The sequence below is a fragment of the Dicentrarchus labrax genome, unplaced genomic scaffold, assembly GCF_905237075.1.
Source record: "Dicentrarchus labrax unplaced genomic scaffold, dlabrax2021, whole genome shotgun sequence".
Taxonomy (NCBI): domain Eukaryota; kingdom Metazoa; phylum Chordata; class Actinopteri; family Moronidae; genus Dicentrarchus; species Dicentrarchus labrax.
Genome location: NW_026136721.1, coordinates 16,218,520 through 16,244,058, shown reverse-complemented (window position 1 = coordinate 16,244,058; position 25,539 = coordinate 16,218,520). Strand labels below are relative to the sequence as shown.

Genomic DNA, 25,539 nt, shown 5'->3' with positions numbered 1-25,539 from the left:
TATACTTACTGAACCAAACTTGAACTGAACTGAACTAAAATGCGTACATCAGTTTTACTCGTTTAAATTTGATCAATAAATAACTAGAATAAACTTGTAATAAGCTCAACCGCTCTTATGCTGGAGGGCTGGGTTGAACATCATTACACTATTATCCATGTCAGATGTGCCCGGCCTTTTATGATTTACACCAAAGACTCTCCCAGAACTGTAAGCCTTTTATTGTTTCCACCCTCTATAAAATCCATCACTTTGGCTGGATGCCTACAGTCTTTTCATGTCTCTGTATCGTGGCCTGTACCCACCAACAGCTGCCTGTCTCTGCAGTAAAAATGTGTATAATTCAAAACCTCCTTTGTCCTGCAGATTTGTCCAGTAGTCTCTAAACTGAAGCCAGCTTAGCATGAGTGTTGATTTGTCTTTGAGTGAGTGAATGAGTGACTGCCAAAGATGTGTCTGACTCAGGATGCATCTGGGAAAGAGAAAAAGAGGTATACAGTATGTGTGCACAGATTCTAAACTTCACTTGTATGACTCTATACCTTTCAGATGCATCAGAAAGCATATATATGCAGTTTAAAGGGTCCAAAAATGTCACAATTAAGTTTCAAATTATGCATTGTCCATTTGAAAAGTACGAAATATTCAAATGGAAAGACCTACAGATAGAAATCCAGAAATTACTGAGAAAGAAATAAGGTATGGCCAGGCTAGCCTCACTAAATGAGTTTTGATTACACTGGGGAATTGTTTTTTTAATTGTCATGTACCAAACTACACATGAATAACTGAAAATGTATCGGTATTTAAGAATACTTTCTGTATAAGCTTAAAATCATATCATATATACATACATAACTGCCTGTATTTAGTTGTGTTTGATTTCTCAGGATGTTACATACAGTAACACCTAAATTAGCAAAGAATAAAAATATAATCGCCTTTCCTTAAGAACGACATACCTAGGTGGAGGTATGTCTGAAGAGATTCACCTGTTTAGCATTTATAGTGCACACCTGACTGAAAAACAAGGCCAGGGAGTTTCCAAAATCACTAATCCCTGATGAATTTACCTCCACAGCGTATGTATGTTTACACAGAGACAGTTATGTGGGCAGCCAGTGAGTGCGGTTTGGAGCTGCCGGGAGATAAGAGCAGCTGTGATAAAGCCATCCAGATGACTGCAGAGAAGAGAGCAGGCAGCCAGCAACTCAGGTCACAGAGCTTCACAAGTATTCAACATGACAAAGTCATCCGTCTGTGAGGATGGAAGTCTGGAGGGTTGAAAAGCTGCTTTTGACTGGAGGGTAGCAGGTTTAAGTCTCCAGATGAGCTGGGGCATCTGGGTAATGGAAATGAAGCAGTGAGGATACATTTTCTGAGGTGCCCTGTGCTATGAAGACAGTGTTGTAGCCACACTTTATTTTGAAAACATGTTTATGTTCTGTGAATTTTAGTTTTTGGATATTTAAGGATGTCATCTTTTTATAAATATGAGCCTATACTCTTGCTGCAATTGTTGCTAACATGAGCTTTTGCTTCACAAAATAAGAGCAGGCAGATACCAACAAGCCACTGAACTAATATTCCTTCTGTAGACGCTCACTGTGAATGGCATTACAATCAGGTGCATGACATCAGCAGGGCAAGGCAGCCAGGACCGGCTGCATGCTGAGGCAGTTAACAAAGTCAGAAGACGAGAGGACTTTAAATGAGGGCGAAGGGAGACACTGACGTCTCTTTACTGCCCTGCTGAGTAGAGGACAGCTTGTCTTACTGAAGGAAATGAAAAAGAGAAGGGGAGATGGAAGCAGGAGGAGAATAGATGACAAACAACCACAGAGAGAAAAACAAGAGTAGAGACGGAGCAAAGAAAACAAAGGGAACAAAATAAAAAAACAATCAACCTTGCAGAGAAAGAAAATGACCAGTGGAAAGATTTGACCTTTGCGTCCCTCCAGTGACCAGTTTGGCAGTCATGTGTTTTATATTTCTTTTCTCTTCCATGGTATTCTTTTTTTGTCCCTTTAATCGTCTTTTCAGCCCTCTTTATTCTGAAGACACCCGCTAAACCCTCAGCAATGCCTGGTTCTTTTTGTTTCTTCTAAACCTCATTTTGTCTTTGTTACCTGGTTGAACAAACACCTTGACTACTTGCAATGCCAACAAGTGTTTCATTCGTTCAATATCAACCTCTGTAGTCACAAAAGGTTCCTGACCGATATTCAATTTAACATTATATATTACGGTACAATTACTCACTTTAGAGGAGGAAGCTGTTCAAAGACCTGGAAGCAGCTGCAGAAATGTAATATCTGTCCAGTATTGGACTATATAAAAATAAACAACTGTCAAAGGAACATTAATAACAAACAGTATGGCAGCAATGTGAAATTAGGATTGCCGTGGTTTCCATCACAGTGGACAATGAGATGAATTGGCTCACCGACGAGTAGATACTGGTTAGCTGCACTGACTAGGCTAGCTAACAAGCAGCGCTGAGTTCATTTAGTTAGATACATCAACTGATAATATGTCCATGTTGTGTTTACAGCTTGTTGCGCTGCCCCCAAGTGGTCGAATAATCAATGACTGTAGCTTTAAAGAATGAGAAAAGGAAGGATTGAGTTGACTCTCGTCTCACTACCACTAACTTCCATTACTACGGTCCTAGACAATGTCAACACGTCAAAAGGCCAATATGCCTAATTCAGTTCAATAGTGTGTATTACTTATGAACTCTGCTATCAGTGCAGGATCAACTAAATCACAGAAAGCACTATGAAACTCATTAAGAGATTACATCAACAGTTGTTAATCCACTTTCTGTTGTGGTGTAATTTATAAATGGAGCATTAGGAGCTTAGCCAGATGGCTTAGCTGTAGTTTGCACTCTTAATGGCAAACATGTCCAAATCACAAAGCTGTCAGCTCCAGTGGGAATCCTGTGGCAAAGTCCTTGTTGATAATTACACTGAATCAACTTATCAGAGAGAACTGTGACATTTTTTTAAAAACTTATATTCAGTTGAAAGTCTCAATTTGAGATACGTTAATAATACAAATAATAACAGAACATGTTGTTCTGGTTTGGATCAGAGCAGGTAGCTCATGTTAAGTGCTGTATATGAGTGCAAGTGTTTATTGGAGCCAATGAGAAAATCTTACTTCCTCCTGGGATTCACCTTTGATTAGCTTGTATTTAAGTTTTGAAAGTCGTAAAAATGTTTTATTCTTAGGCCAAGTTGCCACGCCTCATTTTAGCCTCTACAGGGACACTGCAGTGAACTCCTTCTGTGCCCTGAGGAAACATAGTGTATCAGAAAGACATGCAAACTAGCAAATTAATGCTGCATGTAATACCACTCAACATACTGATCTAAATATAAAGTGCAGTATTATCAGCTAGCACAAGCCACAGCAATAATCAGAGATACACACTAATAGAGACTTGAACACAACTAAAGCTCTCAGCAGCTAAACCTGGTGATAGTTCAAATGGTATATCCAGAAAGTACCCAGATATGAGTGCAACTGCCGCCTTGCTTTGTCTGCAAATGTACTCTGAGAGGTATTTGACACATTGTGAGACACGTCAGCAAGCAAAGCTGCATTGTGTTTCCCCTCCCTGACCTCGCAAGGACTGGACCTGGGAGATCTGCCAAACTAGGACTGAGAGGAGGAGAGAGATGCCCTAAAAGTATCTGACAGAGAAAGAGAAAGAGTGGGAGGGTAAGATAAGGCTGAGACCGAGAGACTGAGAGACAAGAGGGGTAAAGAGACACACAGAAAGGGAAAGAGAGGAGAAGGAAAGAGGGAGAGGATCTTTCTCAATATGGATTCTTGTGTCCAGTATAACCCATTTATCATAGGAATATCTAAATATCTAAATTACAGTTCATTTTACTTTTACAGCTGAGGATGAGTCAGACTGTGGCTAAGGGATGAGAACTCTTTGGATTCACTGAAACAAGAACATACCATGTTCAGACAGTAAAGCAGCTCCGCAAATTAACATTTATGGGTGGTGCAACCTCACTTAGTCAGTCACATACTGTAAACTGCTTCTTTGTGTCTGTTTTCTTAGAATGTCAATTCTCTTTCAGATGACATGGGAACAAACTTTAGCACAAGGTTGCAAAGACCATCTTGGCTTTCTTGATTATGATGATCATCCTTTTTAATTAGAGAATCTGATCAGAAGCAGAAAAGCTTGTAACTGGTATCATGAAAACGCATACTCGAGGCAGGCACTTCTACGTAAAAGATAATGACATTAGCTCAGTTATAAGTCATTTTCCTACAATCAAAGGTTTAAAATGGGTCCTTGGTGTTGAATATACAATATCTGTATCACCTAGTGTTTCTGTTATGCTATATGTGCTATATGTCTGTTGAAGTTGCACAGTCATTTGTAGCGCAATAGAAATCTGAGTGTAAGTGTTGCCTTTCAACATAGCATATCTATTGCCAAACACAAACACTGAAGACCAATGACAACAGGCTCAACATTAAAATACTGAACCAATCGAGAGTTTTCTTGCATACAAGAACCTTTTTGTTTACTTCTAAAGCATTTGTGCATTACAGTTGGTAGTGAACATATTGACACAACAGATTAAAAACGAAAAACCGGACAGGCAGGATTATCTCAATAGTCTGAAAGTCTAAAAAGTGAATTTGTCTAAAAAGGGGAAGGCAGCGTTTCGCAAAAAGTGAAAATGAAGCATGGCAGCTGTGGCCTGTGGTACAGCTGACTGAAAGCAAGGTTGACTAAGTTAGTCTTTGAAGATGTTGGAATGAAAGATAATGACAAATTAAAGTGTGAATGTGAAAATTAGTAGTATTAAGAAGCTTCAGTCACAACAAGTGTACTTAAACAGTCCATCCTTTGAAATAGCTCCAGCTGCCACTGCAGGAAGTGTTGTTGTGTAGTGGCACTTGACATGCATCTGTCTCAGTATTACAAACTAGCACTAGGGCTGCATGATATGGTAAAAGCACCACAATGCGATTATTTTGACAGATATTGCGATTGTGACATGACTGGGGAATTATAATTTTTGCATCACAAATTTAATTTTCACTTAAAAAAATATTTCTAATCATGACGATGTGAAGTTTTTTGGTGTCTGTACTAAACAAAAATGTTCTGTGAAATGTGGAGAACAAGACTTGTACACCAGGACATCTCTTCAGAACTACAATACTTCATTATAAAGCTTTTCTGTCAAAAATTTTACCTTTATCAAATAAAAAACTTGTGTGATTTCGATATTACACTTGGCCATATTGCAATTACGATAGTATATCAATTAACTGTGCAGCACTAACCAGCACACACACAGACTCTTCCTGTTTGTTGTGCTAAACAAACTGTCAAAATCCTCCTAGCTCCATCAAATTCACATCCATACTGTACTTAGTAAATAAAGTGGTTCACAATCTCATCCTTTCTCTTTCCATGAATTGCAGACAGAGGGCAAAAACTAAAAATAAATGAGTACCAGACAGTTTTGACATGGCCCCACCCATCGAGTTGGGAAAATACATTATTTGACAAGACTCAATAAGCAAGCTAAGGCATTGAATGGATTAATAATTGTTAACGGCGTCATGTAACAAACAAGATCCTGCTTAGTTGTCCTGGCGACAAGTGGGCAAAGGAGTGAGGGAGAGATACTAGAAAGAGAGAGACAGAGAGAGGGAGAGTAAGGCCTGTCACTATTTCCTAACTTCCAACACAGTAAAATGTCTAGCCAGAAGCAGTTTGTAGGCTTACCACCGACCAAATCCGTGTCATTTATTCAAGGCTCTCCAAAAAGAGCTCACTATTACTCTCCATTTACCTTCTGCGTCCTTGAGAAAACCAACAAGGAGGGCGGAGGCGTTTGGGCGACAGACCAAAACTTCAGTCAACACTACATTTCAGAATGTTTTTTTTCATTTTATTTCCCATCAACTGCGTTATGGTGTAAAGTAATACCCAAAACAGAGCCGTGCTGTTGATGCGATCAACAGGTGTTTTAGAAGTTTGAGAAGGAGCTGAAATGGTGCGTGTTGAAATTCTTACCTCTCAGGGGACTGCTTGAGTTAACAACGTCTCGCCAACTAGGACAAAGAAAAAAAGACACAAACACATTATTACTATTATTATTATTACTGCTACAGCTATCCACTAAAGCTCTGAGACATATTATGTGTCTGAGATGAAGAAATCTGTCAAAATTATAAGCAGACACACTCATTTGCTTTAAGTGTTATTTACTCATTGTGTGTTTTTTGAAGACTGTAATGCCAGGACACAAAAACCCAAATTAGCCAGGAATGAGTGAAATAATAACCTGAAATTAAAAGAAGACAGCTCCCACAATAAAGTCTACTTCATAGCCTGAAGCCTTTTCATTATCCTTGAAAACTGTTTGCTCTGTAATTCAGCATATTTGACACACTCAAACAATTTAATGAAAAAGAAGATAGTCAATGTTAGAAAACCTCTGTTGTCTGTCTTTTCCATCAGGTGACAGACATGGATTTATGTCACCAACACCACCTGCTTTGGGTGTCTTTTTATGCATGCAGGCAAAATGACAAACCACACACCCTATTTTTAGATACAGAAAACCTGGTAACCAACCAACTTCTTTACAAAGGAAATGTTTAATGTCCTTCTTCCTCTCTTACAGCATGAATCATTTCTAGGAGGAAAGACTCTGTAGAGACCAAGTGTTCATCATGCTCTCTCTACGGTCTTTATACTACAGGAACCTTTACCATGTCTGGATGTGGTTCAATTACTGCCCATGTACATGTGTTTATACTGGATCCTCACGAGTGTAGAGGCCTCAACGTGTGTGTTCTCGGTCAAAGCGGTCAGCACTTTCCACCACGGAGAGTGGGCTGTGCCTCCATACTGTACTGGTGGCTCCACCGAGCACCAGGCGGCCTGAGGGACTCGGTCTGCCCTTGATAGTCATCTATGTCATCTGCACAAACACCAACTGTGTCAACACCAGGGAGCATGGTTCACTGTGGGAGAACACGAGAGCTATTGATAGCATGTGAGATGTGTTATTGCTGATGGTGCTGCGCCTGTATTCCATTATACTGAAAACTAGCTACTGGGAATTTTAGAAATGGCCCAAAATAAGAAATATCCCAAATCTATGTATTGAAGAATTATGAAACAATGTGTTAAGAGACGAAGCTGCTCCATGAAGGGCTGTGTCTTGTATGAATCCACAAGACTCACATTAGTTTGTATTTAGCAGAACAGCTAAAAGCTGAATCTTGCATGAGTTTGTGCAGTCAAAATTATGCAACTGTAGGCACAATGACTGGAAGTGTTGGTTGCTTCTGGGACTATTACGAGAAGTTGTAGAACACTTGAAATGTGAAAAGTCCCAGATGTCTGTCCAGGTTGGCTGAATGAACAGGAATTGAAACCACCTGCTGAATCTGATGGGGATGTTTTTCATGTTAGGAGATGGAAAAATGAATTTTCCTTCAGTTCTCAGGTGTGGAATGACAATAAAATGTGTGAGAAGCACAAAAGTCGCTGACAGCAAGTCTGCTCGAATCTATGAGCGGCTTATTGGTGAATGCCTGATCCAGAGATGAATGTGGATTACAGATTCTACTCAGCTTGGTTATCTATGCACCCACAGCCTATTCAGACCTAGTTTCTCGAAACCAGATATATCAAGACTGTGCCTAGATCAGACTGTAGTTCACATTTGGCATCAGCATCAGAGTCTCAATTTCAGATGTGTCTCGATTGACCACTTGCGGGCCGACTGTGGCTCAGGAGATAGAGCAGGTTGTCTACTGATCACAGGGTTGACGGTTTAATTCCCCCTGCCACTGCTGTCCACATGTCAAAGTGTCCTTGTGAATGTGTGGAACATAAAGCTCTTTGGAGAAAAGCACTATACAAAAGCAGTGGATTTCCATCACAGGAAGTTAGCGGGAATATCTTAAAATCAAGGTGCTTAAAAGTTGGTCTAAATGTACATTAAGTTACTGTATATAGATCAGTTTGAAGGTAAGCAATGCTTATTATGTGTGAAAAAAGGTACTTTTAACAACAGAAATATACCCCTATTTATACATGTAATGTACGTGGAATTTAGCTGAAAATACAAACTGACTGAAGAGTCAAACGATCAGTCGGTCGATAGTCAGCTGTGAAGTCCGTCCGAATCTCCCAGCATCCATACATCCAGGGGTCAACCACCACTGTAAAGTAGCATGGGTGTTCACCCCCTTAATCTTTTCTTCACAGTCTATAGGGAACCACAGCTTGGTCATGACCTATGACCAGGTTCACACTGTCAGCAGCATTAACAACATGTACCACAGCAACTGAAACAAGCAGAATGAACTCCACTTCAAGTCATTAACTAAGCAGGGCACTGCACTTGACATACTAATTATTTTTTCTTTGGGCGAGATGCAGAGAGACAAGGAGAACTAGCACAGTTATGCAACAACCTTTTCTGTTGACCACTGCGGTGGCCTTAGTGATTTGGTGGATGTGACTGTTCAGCCACAGAGCATGGCCCCCTTCACCCTCATTATATAAAATACAGACAAAAGTCTTTGTCTGGATTTTTTTTTTTTTAAACTAATTATTGCTTTGGCCATATTAGAGGGATGAGTAAACCTCTAATAAACAGAACACAGGCCTACAACAAGTTGCTTGAGGTGTGACCAAAGCTCAAAGAGACACCACTTCTTTTTAAAAAGCCAAGGGATGAGATAAAAGTCAACTTTGCTTACTGTCTTGTTAGTTTTGCTACAGTTACACAACAATCCTGTCCGTCGAGTTTAGAGAGTTGAGCGTCCAGATCAGCCCTGTCACTCTCTGATGGCGTGGTGGTTGGACACTCTGTTAATTTAGAGGTATGAGGGGGATAACGGGCAATTCTTCCAACGCTATTGAGCTGATTTATGTAACGTGTGACTGAAAGTGTAATGAGTGAGAGGAGGAGACAGCCAGAGGAAAGGAAAAGATGGGGAGACTGAGCTAACATCACAGCAGAGGTCAAATTCTTAACTGAGAGCCAAAACAATTTAGTTGAGCCTAAAGCAAAAGAAGCATGTGTTAGAATTTGTTTATCCTCACATCAGAGACAGAACAGATGGCAGATAAGACAGCCAGCCAGGACTCTGTTCATTCAGCAGGAAACATCAGCTGATTTTGTCAAATGTTGTTCAAGTGTGAAAATCAACCCATTTAAGTACTCACACATGTACATGACAGCATCCTGTCATGATAGGTCGATACAGGAATAGCTGCACAGAACTGATAACACCCCAAATACCTTCAGCTTCAATTTGATGCAATAACAGTATATTAAAGCAAGACAAGACTGAAGTTGCAGCTTGTAGGTCACAAACCATACCATTCCCCAAGCAAATCAGTTCAAATTTGAGCATATACTGCATTAACCTGCTTAGCATTAGCATAGCACAGAGTTGCGAAATAGCTCTCGATTTTGCCTATTCTTCAAATATTCAAAAGGGGATGTAAATTGGATGTATCCTTGCAGCTTCGCTGAAGAGCAGAATTTGCACCTGGTGGCAGCAGTTTTTCAGATGGTGTGATTCTGTACTGCTGTCCACTCTGAAAGCCCCCTAATCTGACTACTGTTGACTCTGCTTTATTGGGATGTGTGTGTGGCTGTGTATGTATGTGTGTGAGTGTGTGTTTCCAACTCTGTGCTACAACTGTCCATAAACATTAGGTTATATCAGGAAACTTAACACATCACTTGTTCCAACAAATAAATAACTGCCTGCAGAATGACTAGAAAAAGCAGACAGCTTAGTAATGAACAATCAAATGAAGACATATTCAGAAACAAATGGAATATTTTCAAAAAAAGCAAAAGCAATTATTTTCCTTGAAACTACAGCCAGAATTACAACTCATCCCAGTGGAAATAACATGCAAATTATCTGAGGTTGAGTTAAACTGTTAACAGAAAAAATAATATTAATCTGTATGGTTGGAGCTTTTTAAGTCTGTTATCAGGTTGAGCGATTGGGCGAATATATGGGCTATCAGCGACTGGCTGTTGCTGGCTGTTTTTATGGGCGATATTTGACATTTTATTTGCCTCTGAAGAACGAGGAGCGCTCCTCAGCGTCAGACTGTTGTTCAGCGGCACAGTACACACACTGAGACGAAAAACAACAATTATTTCGACCAGTTTGACGACAGGGAATACAGTGCTGAGGTGATTTACAGGGGCTCCAACCAGGATTTCAACCCCAGGGGACAGCGGAGACACAGCGGGGGTGGGCCGGGACAGGGTGTTTGTGAGAATTTGTGAGATATTGTCTTGCAGGATTTTCACTGGAGACAACAGCAGTACAAAGACAGGCAGGTTACTGATACTAAAGGAGAATAAACACAGCTGCTCAGGTCTGGAGCACTGCACAGAAGAATAGAAACATGCAAACAGCATGTATGTGCAAACATGCAGATGCCTTCACAGTGCAGGTATAAATATCCACCTTTAGCTCTGGTGAACATGTGATGGACATGTAATATCATATAGTTCAAGACAATTGCTCTGCATTAAACACAACTGCATCTTTGTGACACAACACTGAGGTAATCTGTGAGGCAACAGCAGTTAACATGCCCCTTTCCCTCCTAAACCCCAGCACAAAAAAATAGCAGTGTTTAGTTCATACCTCTAACAATCTCATCTCACAAGGGGAACCGCACCCATAAACACACACAACGCCATTTAAAACTGCCCCTTTCCAGATATTTTTCCACTGTAAAACAGTTGGGTATACTCATACATTGCCTTGAAGAGTTTGTCTTGTGGATGGAAACTGCCATATTAATTTAAAGGTCCAGTGTGTGAGGATCTATTGGAAGAACTTGAATTGAATGAAAATTGTGTTTTCATGACCTTAGAATGAGCCGTTTTTATCTATCTAGAGTTTCATGGCCACCGTAGTTTCTCCTACACACTTCGCAGCCCTTTCTCATTCTCAGGTCGTCAAATACTGACGCGAGGGGTGTTCAGTTAGTTGCAAAATGAAACATCACTGCTAGATGCCACTAAATCCTACACACTGGTCCTTTAAGTAAATCAACTACATGTCAATTGCAAATATTGTAAATGTAGAAACCTTCCTTTTCTGAGCTCATTAATTCGGAAATTATATTTGCAAAACCTTCTGAACCAGATTTAACTTTTTTGGTTGTACGTACCTCTACTGGTAACAATACCATTGCAGCATCTTTAAGAGACACACACATGCATCAATACACACTCACAAACACAGACCATAGCCCAGGAGGAAGCTCTCCATCCCAGACCAACTACATGATAATCCAATTCGGGTGATTACCCAGGAAACAACTTGTTTTGAGGAAAACAATACCACACAGACTGCAGAGAAACACTGCGGTCATGCAGAACTGTGGGTAGGAAGACGATAATTTAACCAATGGGTCACGAGTTAGACCACTGACTAATGATAATATCTTGTCCATTTGTTTACATTCATAATACAAGTGCAAGTACAATACCAAATGTAGTTGATTGTTCTGGCGAGATGTCTCCAACTCCTCCTCTCAGGTTGATCTGTGTTCAGTCCTGGCTGCCTGCCACTCTTTATAAAGCCTTTCTGAACAGATCACCCACACAGCTGTATTAACAGGAAGAGAACCTCGCTGAAGGATGAGTTCAGGCAGAGTACATGACATGACCAGCCTGGATACAGCCCCATTAAACACTCACTTTTGTCTTTGTTTGTTTTATTAATAATAACAACTTGAAAATGTGATATGCTATTAATCCAGGCGCACAAACAGGGGTTGCGTACAGCCATTCAGCAGCAGTTCCTCTGGAGCTGATACAGATTCAGTGCCCTGCTCAAAGGCACTTCAGCTGGGTCAGTGCTTGATGGTGTGATGTGATGGGCCATGTAGTTTAAGAATGCAGCAGCCCACCAAACGGCCAAAAATTGTTTGAAAGAACAAATATGTCTACTAGTCAGACACAACTAACTGTTACTGCGACTACTGATTGCTGTATTTATTCGTTATGTACATATTAAAGCCACTAACTTAAGACTGTTAGAGAAAAGGTTAATATATACTACGTCATATGATCATTTTATGAAAAGAAAAAAGCTTGTTCCCATCATTCAGTCACTCATCATTCAGTTGTTTTTGCTGCTAGCTAGCCATGCAGCTACCCCCGGCTGAACTCGTCCTTCAGACAGTAAGGACACACTGTACGCAGCTATAAAGCTCTTGGACAATCCAAGCAAGCCAATAAGTCCAATGTTAGTTTTAGTCAACCTAATATTTCTTTAAACATAGACCATTGGTATCCAACCCATAAACTGGCAACTTTACGCAGCATTTGGTGCCTATGAACTTGAACTGGCCTCTTTGAGGAAATCTGCTGCCAGTCCGAGGAATGACAAGTAAAAGCATCATATGAATGATCATATCATCGTCTCTAAAAGTTCACTGAGACATAAACCAAAAACAATAACCACTACAATTGTAACTCTAGAACTTAACCTTACATTAACCAAATGTGGCCTTACTCATGTTATGTCCTGGCAAAACAATAGTTTGACATCAGATGAGAAGATTACCAACCTTCTCATCTAACTCTCAGAAAGACGGTGAATAAGAAAAATTGCTTTTAATGATAACCAAACATCCTGAAAGATTAGTATACACACACACACACACACACACACACACACACACACACACACACACACACACACACACACACACACACACACACACACTCTAGGGTTGGGCAACTGGACAATACTGGCTATTGCTATTGGCGGTTGTTTTTTTTCTTCAGAATTTAATGGTCTGCTTCCAAAGAACGAGCTGCTGCTCAGTAACAGACTCAGCACACATACATGCGCAAATATATGAGCAAACACCAGTTGGGCTGACGGTGGCCAGTTGGATTTCTACATGTTACCCAACCCTACCAAACACTACATAGGCCTGTGAACTTCAGATGTAATTGTGATTTCCCTTTGCAGTTGGTTGTAAAATCCCATTGCAGTTATGCTACACTTGTAGCTCTGCCAATGATAATAACACCAATATAACTTAGACTTTGCATTACAGGAGCACTGACAATAATGTGAGAGTTAAAAACAGATAGTTGTTCTCAATGTCCCCAATTAATGAAAGAAAAACTCAAAATTCTGTGTTATCATAATCACTAATCCAACTTCTTATGAATCCTTTTCCTTGTAGTCCATGCTGGGAACATTTTGGACTTGAAAACCCTGTAACACACACACCACAAGACTATTGGTCATTTTTTCCACTTATTGTCATGTCCCGGAGGCCATGAAACACATTTTTCCGGAACACCAGAATCAGGCTCTAACTGATGACATCATCTTCAGGACACACCACCACAGTCACTTTGACCACAAGACGGATGACATCACCCATCCAAGTTATCCACAACAACTGCTTGAAACACCATATTGTGTAATTGTCCCATAAAGGCCACAGAAACATGGTATCACATGGCCTTGTGCTACATGTTGTGTTTGTCTGACTTCCCCTAAAGCGTATCAGTGACCGTCCTGGAAGGACAGAACAAAAGATGGGTCCTATCCAGTTATTTCCTCCGCTGAGGTAAAGGAAATACAGCCTTCCCATACTTCCCATCCTGCGACAAGAGTCTGAGACATGTGACACCACACACACATCTGACAGGGTATCTCTCCCTGACTCTGACCAGATACATCCTCAGTGGAAACTCTGTGAATTGTGGGTGAGTGTGTGGGCAGTGATCCATCAGGACGGGGAACTGATAAAGTGGAAAGTGTATTTGACATGAGAATTTGTTTTTAAATTCTTTAAGGAAAAACCGATCTAAAATAAATATAGAAGCAGTCATTTTCACGTTTATTATGGGGGCTTCCTTTCAAAATAAACTCTTCAATAAAGATTAAAGCAATTTAATGTCTACCATTACATAGTTAAACTGTATAGGAAATGGGTAATTTCTATTAGTATTATTTATTTTACCTTGGGATAGATAATGGCCTTGAATGCATTAATTCATGTCTGTCAAATCTCCCCTACTTTTTCCTACCAGAATTACTGAATATGATTAGGTAAAGACAATTGACCATTTTTTCTAATGTGTGTAAGAAGGAAATACACCCAATCATCTCAAATGTTCTATGTTTTAAAAAAAAAAAAAGGTGTTCCTAATTAGTGTTGTGATTAATTAAATCACAGAAAGTGGTGTTTTGAGAATTTTACTTCGGTGTGATGAGAACCAAAACTAAGTTTTATATCTACTAGTCCATCTGACACTTACAGTTGATGTTTTAGATATCTAAAATTTAAAATAAATTAAATAATAAAAACATTATTTTTGTTTTCTGCCTATTAAAATGGGCCGACAAATGCAACGTTTTTCACATAGTATTCAATTATGTAAGGGTGGAAGGGTTGTGTTGCCATCTGTGTGCACAGGATGTAATGCAACATCACTCCTTGAGTAACTGAAACTGGTAACATGTAGGCAACACTGGGTGTGACAGGGTGCAATCTGCAATCAGATGATCAGCTTGTTTATTTCTGCTCAGCCTCAGCAGGTTCTCCTCTGTAATGACTGTGAAAAAATTATAGAGACTGAGCTGGAGAGGATAAGTGACAGCCGGTGGGAGCAGAAACAGATGGAGAGGCTTGCCGCTGCTCCTGCACAGCAACACAACACACAGATGCATACATTTGTATGCATTTGAAAATATATTCTGGGGTCAAGTGTAATATTGGTGCCTGAAAAACGTATATAAACCCCTGTTTTAGTATGCAAACAAACAAAAGCAACAACAGATTATCTAACTGTAAAAAGAGAAACATTTATGGTGCACAAAAAGGTGAGTGAATTCAAACAAATCGAGATGGAGCTCACTTGGTTGCAAATCAAAATGTTAACACTCTAGCCACAAAAACACGTCAATTTGTGTACTGTGCACACTGCAGGGACACACAACCTCTCAGACTGCTTGGTGATGCCCACGGGGCCTACTGAGCAGAATGTAACATGCGTCACAAATGACATCCATCGGCCCTCCAACAGAGAAGAAGTACAGCAACGTCAACAGCAGCACAGTGTGAAGACAGACTGTTCCTGTACGTACAGTAGAGGGATATGTCCAGTACAGGACTGAGGTGAGAACACAGGCTGAGGTGAGGTTGCAGCTTTAGATATCGTCTTAAAGCACAGGACACAGAGTACACACTACCTGACTCTGAGTTGAATACAGTATAGACCTTCTATTTCATTCACAATAAGGATTAAATTAATCACAAAGTACAGCAGATGTTACGGTGTAGGAATATGTGCTCCTGGGAGTTGTGCGCAGGGAAAAGGTGATAATGATTCAGGGCAGCCCAGACATGGAGGGAGTCCTCTAAAGTCTGTGTTAATTTAGCAATTTAATGGTCTTCCATTATGTTAATGGTTTTAATGGTATCCTCAGGTGCCAGAGCCTCACTCTTTGTCAGGAAACCTGCAGCGACTTGTCAGCCTGCAGATAGAGTCAAAGTTTATGAGCTTATGATGTCTATCCTTGTCAGGATGCATTAGCTGGCACGCACATACGAAGTTTAGTCTTTGCTCACTTTTGCGAGAGTCAATCAGTATCATTGCAATCCAGCCACATTGTAAATAGGGGAAAATTTAAAAAACTTGTAAACTGTGCTGAAAAGCAGTGTTTCACTCTCTCTCACTGAAAGTTTTAAGTTTGTTGCACCTCTGACCACATCCAACAGTGATGGCATGGTGTGCTGATGTACCGTAGAGTGCACGTCGGCATCACTGCAGTAGTGTTTTAAGTAGGTCAGCAAAAAAAAGATGCTGGTGTTAAATTGCTCTTTAAAAGTTACAATGTATATAAATGGAGGTAATATCCAGATATCCAATGTCCTATTAAAAGGTCAGATGTAACCCTATACAGTACAGTACTCTGAAACTGTATGTGTCAAAGAACGTGTCTGCCTTCTTTCATACAACACAGTTATGTTACTTTTTATCTTACATTTCAACCAAACGCAGCTTGTAACTCACACAAATTCTCTAGAAATGGAACACCCAGCCAATTTCTGACGTATCCAGTGACATTATATTACTGATATTAACCAAAAATATTCAAAACAAAGACACGATGACCAATGGTGAATACTTAAAGGCATGGCGGCCTGAGAGGTATTTTTGGCCATGTGTGCAAGGATGAGAGGTCATAGTAGCACATGTAACTGAATAAACACACACAAGGACAACGTGACTATTTGTGATCCAGCAGAAGAAGAAATAAACTAACTGTGGATTAGCACCATGGTGGTCCAGTGGATCCAGTGTCACCACACACATACTGTAGCTCACAAAACTCTCTATGGCCAGCCCAGTCAAAGTGCCAAGAAAACACACACGTAACACTCAACTGATCTCTGGGAGCCACAACAGCAGTGAGAGTGTGGAAAAATCAAAACCACTCTTGTCTAGCAAGTAAACATCAACACTGTTTTGTAAGATGTCATTTGTTCTCATGTCACGTCTTGTCACGCCCTACCACACCACACATCCAAATAAAGCTCACTAAATCAATTAAAGCCAGGACTAAGAACCACAAATAACTGCCACAACACAACATTAAGACCACACTGGGCAGTGCTGACACAGCATCTTAGTTGAGAGGATGAGAATCATTGTTTAGTACACAAGCTGACCCAGTTAGAGACGAGACAACATAGAAGGACTGCACAGTACATACCCACACCAACGCCGGGACTCAGCAGCCAGCTAAGCTCAGTGCTGCAGGGATTTGTCACTGGGTGTGTGATGTGACAATACCACGGTGTGTGTATGTGTGTGTGTGTGTGTGTGTGTGTGTGTGTGTGTGTGTGTGTGTGTGTGTGTGTGTGTGCTACAAACAGGAACCGAGGCATGGGTGTGCCTGCTGAAAACAGTGGCAGATGATCTGGTAAATGTAGATGTTTGGTCAGAGAGGCAATAAAGCATGTTTCCTGGACACACAAGGCCAACAAGAGTATGAACATACACACAGACGCAGATATTTTCATTTACTGGACCCAGTTGTAATTTCCACTGATCACTGCATTCCTAGTTATTGAATAGTTGAAAAGTTGAATAATCTTTATCAATGTAGATCTGCAGTGATTAGACGATTTTAGTTGAAAATTAATTGGCAACTATTTTCTTTCTTGGTCTTACGGGTTTTTGATACTGCTGCTCGAACAAAACAAGACAATCAATGACATCATCTTATGATCTAAGATACTGCGATGGGCATTTTTCACTGTTTTCTGATGTTTTATAGACTAAACGATTAATAAAGCATATTCATTTATAATGAAAATGATGGATAGCTGGAGCCCTACATGAATTAACTTGATGCTTGGCCATTTAGCTTTTCCAGTTCATCCATAAACTCATAGAAAGGACAATAAACCATATTCATCAAATTACCAACATTATGAATCTCTTACCCACCTGAATTTACCCAAACTCTACCGAGAAGTTAAACAACTGATCAGCCAACAGCTACATGTCCTGAACTTGTCATACTGTAATAAAACAATAGATGAACAAGGAAATACAAGCACTGATGCATGAAACAAAAACTATTGTGAGATTTATTGTTTAATGTGGTGTAGACTTTGGCCACACATTCTCACTCCTCAAATACCTCCCTCAGAAAACCAACAACCAATAAAAGCATCCACATTCAAATACGGTGATTAAATGTGACAGAAACCAAAACTATGTTTAGAAATAACAAAATTACCCAGCTAGTGGTTAACCAGATAAGAAGGTAACCGGTGTGACAAGTCTTACAACATTTTATGTTATTACCAGCACAGTACTGACATAAACATGTTGTGTACATGGTTCAAAATCCAGCGGGAGTCCCTTTAGAAATACACATCATGACCCAGCACGGGTCATTACACTGAAGGTCAGTTACAGAGTGATATATCTTCCTATGCAATGATGACAACATAAAGGGTGCACTCAGTGAAAGTCACTCAGAACAAAGCACACCATCTGAGCTGAATGTCACCGCAGGATTCAGGGCTGAAGCTGTGCGCGTGCGTGCGTGCGTGTGTGTATACAAAACTTATGTTGCTCTGCAAGACTTTTATAGCAGGGTAATAAAACAGCAAATAAACATGGCTCAATAGAAAGAAGGAAAGAAAAGAGAACTAAAGAAATTAGATGACAAGGCCGTATCATGGATTCAGATATGGCACGCACACACACACACACACACACACACACACACACACACACACACACACACACACACACACACACACACACACACACACACACACACACACACACACACACACACACACACACAATGGGAGCTTTCCATCACACCCAGAACCAGTGACAGTGCATCCTTTCCAGATCCCCACACAGCAAAGGGATCAACACCCATAATGAAGGCATCCACAGAAGCTCCTCACATAGGCAGACACACACACGCACACAAACAGCCTCAGCTATAAATTACCCTCACATGAAGACACTGTGAGGAATGGATTCTCATTGGCTAATGAGTACAAACACAGTACATACTAGTACTTTTCCTTTGCCAGTAAATATGCGAAATGACAGCCAGTTAATTGAGTAGATTAGGTGACCTGGAAGATTTCTAATCTAATCTCCATATTAATGCAGACCCTCGGGGCACAGTAATAGGGAGCCCCCCCCCTTCCTCCACAAACAGTGGCAGCGTACTCAGTCTGATGATTGGCAAACAGCCCAGGCAAAACAGCATATCAAGTTAGTGCCATTCTCTGCTCATAGTGGCAGCATTTACAGTCATTAACAGTAAAATCAACATTTAAGATTGATGATTGAATAAGGACTCAAGACTTTGTGGACCTTGCTTGGCAAGTATGGAACTAACAGATTGTTCTGGTTATATAATCCTAACCATCTAATGTCAAAAGACCAGATCACTGGTATTTCCACATGACTCAATGGTTGATCTTCAGCTCACATCTGCACACGTTCATAAACTTAAAAAGTGCAATTAGAAATAGATACAACATATTCAGTCTCATCATTCATGAACACTCGAGGTGATTAAGGGTTCAAGCGTCTAGTGGAATTGACATTCTTATGTCAGCTTCGAACTTTCACGATCTCAAATGTTTGACCCTCAGAGAGAGACGCTTTAATAAGGTGATGACCGCGGGGATCAAAAGAGCCGCTGTGTGCTTCAAAAGCTCATTTGGCCCAAAACTTGGCACTTCTCCTTCTCCCATGGTCATAGACTGACCCCATTGCTATGGTTACTCCACTCTAATATCTATGCAAACCCTGTCTCGCAGCATGGGAAGACCCACTGCTGGCCGGGGCTGACGCTCTGCCAGAGACTGCCCCCTCATTCACAAACAGAAAAAGGCCTGTGTAAACAAACATATTATGAACCCAATGCAGAAGAGACACACGTGCACATCCATGTCATATGGACGCATATATGGACATACACACTTGCCCCAAGCTGGACAGAAGTCAGTTGTACTCCACGTCAGGCCGGATGCTTTCAGTAATTCATCCACCCACAAGTGTATAATAAGGTTATTCTAACCCCTCCCCGCTGGGACCTCTGGCTCTGGCAACCAAACAACCCTGGAATCTAAACACTCAGCCCACACATGTATCACATCAAACAGCACCCTGACTGTGGATGCACAATAGCAAGAAACAAGAGACCGTTCAGCTTCGCCTCCTTCAGTCAGAGGAATCAGAGCATAACAACTACAACACTGAAGTTGCAGATCAGCAGTGCAGCTCAGCGTCACGTTATCAAGATTGTTAGCGTCACGTAAGCATCAGCAGCTGATCAGAACTGATATTTATAACTAAAGAAAGCAAACAATAGTAAGTAAACAGCAACCATGTCACAACAAGTTTTTTTTCTAGGATATACTGTTTTTATTCTAGCCTCCTGTCTTTTAATGTCAGCTGTTAAAACAGCAACATTTCACAGCATAATCAATGAATTCCCATGAAATCATCAGGATTAGTGGATTTGCCCACGGATGTGGTTTTTGCATCGAGTTGATAAGCACTAAACAGCGCTACTGACCTTTGAGGGAACAGAGAGCCAGAGAGTCCAAAATGAAGGACGCTATAACTTTAGCTTATTAGCTGTGTGGTTGTACAATCCATTGGTATATAACTCCCTCCCTCTGTTAAGAGTATAAACTGTTCCACAAAAGAGGGATGTTACTTATGGTTGATGGTATGAACACATCTTTTCAATAAACTCTATGGGGGTACTGTCCGATTAGTAACCCAGCTATCGAGCTTGCTGACAGTTAGAAAGCAGTTCAGAAGTTGTTTTCCTTCTTAAATAAAAGTCTTTATTGAATGAAATTGTGTACAGTGAGATTCCCCTTGAGAACAACATGCCAGGTGGGAGTAAACAGCACAAAAAGGAGAAAACAGAAAGAACCACAGACAGCAAATGTTTCCAGGGTTAGCATTTTCTCATCTGGCTCACCAGTTACAGCAGTTCACCAGCTATACCTATAGTCCCTACATCACCAAATATTTTGTGAAAATGTGCTGATTAATTTCACTGTGTGCAACTTACTGGTATAACTGGGTCCTAACTCCTGCTAAAATGTTTGGATCCACCACTTTACTTTAATGGAACAGCTGAAAATATTGGGAAACATGCTTATTCACTTTTCTTTGCCAAGAATTTGATGATTGATACCAAAGGTAACGAAGTTAAAAGGCTAGCGCTGTATTATATTGTTATTGTGCAATAATATGGTTAATAAAATGTAATGCCTGTTGGGCTTTTCATTGAGTGTAACAGACACGTACACCCAAGCTCATGTGCTCAGACACGGTGTGTATAATCCTGTCCTGCCTCTGCCCTGTCTGACCAAACCCAGACCTACACGCTGAAACAAGCCAAATGAATGACGGATGAAGTCAAAACCCAGAGAGAGACAAAAAAGGAAAGATAATAAAATGAACCTGCTTACACGCAAATACACACATCGTCTAACAAAGGAAAAACATTGCAGTCCAAGACTCAATCAATTTGCAGTGTGCTGGGAGAGTGGAGCCACATGTTTTTGATAAGTCCTCTAGCAGAGCAGGGTGAGGTAATGATGAAGTCATCTCTGTCCTCTGGACAGGTTCAAATTCACTGGGCTGTGTGCTTTTTAAAATTCAGTCACACACACATTCTTTTTTTCCTACATAGTAGAAACTATTGCATAAAAACATTTTCTTTAAGTTTGCAGTAGGTTATCAAGAACAGGAGGTAACTAAAGGAGCTGCAACATGTGCACACCTCATCTTCCTCTACACACCTGTCACTCATGGAGCTCCTCTTTTAAGCACAAAAACCTACATTCATTAAATATTTTCTCCCTCGATATCGCTGTCCTAGTTCTTCAGTTCATGTTTCCCAAAACACATTCCCAAGTAATTAAGTCTTACTATGGACGCGCCTCATTAACAGTCCCTGCAGACTGCACCCACTCAACCGCTCACTGACTCTGTTATTAATCTATGAGGCTGAGAGTCCATTCCCCCACCATGGTGGACACACTGTACTTCCTGTGTCTCGGCATGGATCTTACGATTAGCTGAGCTCAATCGAGCCTCGGGTTATTATAAAACCATTCATTAGGGTGGAGAAAATAAACAAGAGAGAACAGCTCGGACAGAGAGGCCGCTGCAGATGTGTTGAGACAAAAGATTACCCTCTGCTCAGCGCTATCTAAATGTTATTCTGCAAGCACTGTAAAGGTCAACACTATACGACTATTACAAATAGGCCTGTGGAGAACACTAAATTCTGATTGGCTGCTGCATTATTTTGACACAGCTGGCCCTGAGGTACTCACCACTGTTCTAAACATATATATATGTCCAAATAACAAATAACAACAGAAAGTGGATTAAATGGCTGCAATACACTTGGACTAATTTGCACAAACTGTTAAGGGAATCTGACGGGCCTTTAATGTGTAATTTTGAAGCTAGTGTAAACTGATGATCATAAAGATTTCACATTTAAAACAGCTTTCATTTCAAGCTTGACAACTAGGTAATATTCCTCTTCTTTACTCAACTTACACTGGCCACAAGAGCCAGAAACCTCACCATCTCGCCTCCCTCGACTCCCAAGCAACTGCAAAATTCATGATGACCTTGTGAATCACTCGGAGCAAAACGAGAGAGAAAATGGAGTTTACATCAAAGAGGATAAGCGGAGGTGCAGCAAAAATAAATATGGAGTATGTTTGCATTTTTTATCTATTCGGTCATTGGCTGTGGGTCAAATATCTCACTTATAGAAAGTCCCAGGAGGGTTTTGAATGAGGGCCACCTTTCTATCAGAGTAAATCAGAGAAAGAGGGGAATACCCTTTTAGATTTCAGGTCCATATGGTGAACATTCACAGCTTTTCAGAGAGCTGTGCGGAACAAAACAAAAGGAGGAAAAAAGCAACAGAAATGAAAAATCAAGTGTGTCAGACTGCAGGCCTTTCGGAGACAATTATCATATTTGTCTGGGCCCTTTTTAAGTTCCAGCTTTGGTGTGGAAATGGATATCCTAAGAGAGTCATTACAGGTTGAGAAATATCTAAGAGCTGGAGGAGGTGCTGAGGAGGTGCTCACGATTTGAGAGGCAAGAAAAGGGGGAGAGAGCGGGAGGGGTGGAGTCAGGGAAGGAAAAAATTAAAACAAATGGTGAAAAGGTGGGAAACTGAGAGGAAGAAGCTGCATACAAAAAAAGAGTAACGCAGCTGTTTTTGACCATTTAACAGTTAATAATTTTTTCAGGGTGTAGCGGTTTACTCACACAAGAGTCATCCAGCAGAAAGACCCACCAGTTAATGCAGAGGGACGGTATTATAATCCCTCTAATAATAATAATAATAATAATAATAATATGAACCACTGCTTGCAACTCTTACAAGCCTGCACCTATAACTCAACAACAGAAATTATTAAATTGACTTACAGACAGTTTGTCTTGTGGATAGTTTGGATGAGGATGAAAAATAAGTCTGCATGCTCTGACACTGAAGATAAAGTTACTGAATCTAAATGTAAAAAAACTTATCATCTACATCTCATGATGACTTACAGTGATGTTTTCCTTTGGGTCAAAACTTATCTAAAGAGCAGTTCAACATGCTGCTTGTTTTTAAAGCCCCTTTGTGTAAGACTTGAGGAAGAGCTCTTACTTCAGCAGCTTGTAGTGTTAGTAACAAACAATATACTGTCTCAGGCAGCAAAACGCCAAAAGAATCAGACCGGAAAATGAACGGGCTAAAAGCAACAATACACAATAATTTCCACCGGGATTGTCTCATTTTTCAAGCATCAGATAATAAAACACAGCACCCACTGGTAGAATTAGTAGAGGGACATAAGCTTCAGCTGCCGTACCACCAGACTTAAGGACAGGCTGCGTCAACCTCAACACCACATCGATCAAAATAGTATCTTTTATTCTTATGGGTTATTAATACATTTTCCTGTAAATAATTATTGTATTATATAGTAGCATAAAGTGAACTACAACCTTAATTTCATTATACAATCCTGTGTTGTAAATGACAATTAAAATACTTTTTATCCTTGTATCTGGTAGAAATATGTGAGAAATTACGTATATGCGTGCTGACTTTGCTGTTACTAATCCCAAACTATGTCACTCCTGCCTTGTCATTTTGATTTTGCATAGTTTCTATTCTTATTCTCATTTTGTCCTTGTGCATTCACAACACTTGCTTTAATATTAAAGGTTAATTTTACCGCTCATCTTGTCACATGAACATCACAAAAGAGCAAACCAGCACAAAACTATAAAGCACATTAAAACTGTGTCCTTTTCCCCAGTAGTGCAGAACTCCTGGTATCAACTAGTATCATCGGAGTGAATCCCTCAGCTGCAGGAGGTTCTGTGCTCTAGCTGACCCTGACCTTTGAACTCCTTGAAACAAGGAGCACTGCAAAGCCTAAGCATATTTGAAAGAGCTTTGTTTTCCCTCCAACTTTAGAAAAAAACAGCTATTAACAGAGAATGAATGAAAGCTACCTGTATTAGATAATACTGTGTAACACTCTCACTGTCTACAAACACTCCTATGGAAGAATAAACCAGTGATCTTTAACCAAAAAGCAAAGTGAGAGTGTCTCTAACACATCAAACACAGCAGCCACTCACACAGGAGGCTGTTTATGACCTGTGGTGGAAGATTGCACTGAAAGTACTGAACAATAGTGCAGCTGTTTGGCTGTCCCAGATAACTAAAGTGTGGACAAGGATTGCATATTTCCACCAGCTGCCGGACAAAATCTCATTAATCATGGTTATAATACCCCAATAAAGGGCTACCGAGCCTGTCTGCTCACAGTGGCAGCAGATGACTCGTAAACGTTTAAACACGTAAACAGCTTGAAGCAGGCAAAGCAAAGGACATGTGACTTAAACGCCTTACAGGCGTATGAATAAAACAATCCAAATACCTCCTGGGTGGATCACCGGCTCCCAGGTAAGCAGCTGACAGGCAACCTGCAGAAACACAAGTGCCCCCCCCCGGACCTTTTCTGACTCCAGTTCACGGTTTGAATTCAATGGTTCCGTTCGAGCACGACGTGTCGGAGCACTTTCACCGACGTGCACTCAGCTGGATGGGGTTAACTCGCTCTCTGCGGGGCTGAGCAGACAGCGCACATGCTGTGTAGATCTAGTATGCCGGCTGGAGCGGAAACACTGGCTCACAATATTGCAGGAAGTGAAATCTCATTCACCGAGACCGGTGACTCATTTTTTTGCAAATCCCTTGCTGGAGACCGAGCACACGTGATTCAGGCGGGCTGTTGTTCATGTGTAATATTTATGTCTGTCCCAATTCTTCAGACATGAGGAGTACTATAGCTAGTTCACCCGGCCTAGACAGAAATATGTTTAACAATACGGGCTTTAAAAATAATGTAAACGTATATTAAAATATATAATGGACAAAAAAATATAGGCATCCTGATATTATTCACCGTATTGCTTGCAAGTACATGCGAAAACATACCTTGTTGGAGGACTACAGGTAGTAATATGGTGTACCTGTTCTGGTTCAAGTGTTAACATATTTTCACGTTAAGGGTATTTCCTTGATCAGTTATAATATAATAATAATGTCTAAGTAAATATCAAATATGCAGCACTGCCTCCACCTAGTGGTCTGCAGCGTGCTGGTATAGGCTTCAGCCTGTAGATGGGGCACCCGTACACCAAAATGAATCATGTGAGTGCAGATCCAGGGACATTACTTACATATAATACACGGGCTGAAGAGGATGACTCTGCTCTTTCTAATCTTTTTTATTTTCTGTGTTGAATTTCTTTCATCATGATAATCTCGTGGTTCTTGTTTCTAAAGTGGATTTGTGTACAGGTGTGTGTG

General features: G+C 40.5%; 1 long non-coding RNA gene across 1 annotated transcript; it reads right to left on the bottom strand.

Annotated features, from left to right (window-relative positions):
* Nucleotides 1–205: 205 nt before the first annotated feature.
* On the bottom strand, nucleotides 206–24,830 carry LOC127354959 (uncharacterized). The gene is made up of 3 exons (XR_007881651.1): nucleotides 24,605–24,830; nucleotides 6,074–6,111; nucleotides 206–472 (listed from the first exon to the last, which is right to left on the bottom strand). It is a non-coding gene; the product is annotated as an uncharacterized LOC127354959 (long non-coding RNA).
* Between the last annotated feature and the right edge of the window lie 709 nt (nucleotides 24,831–25,539).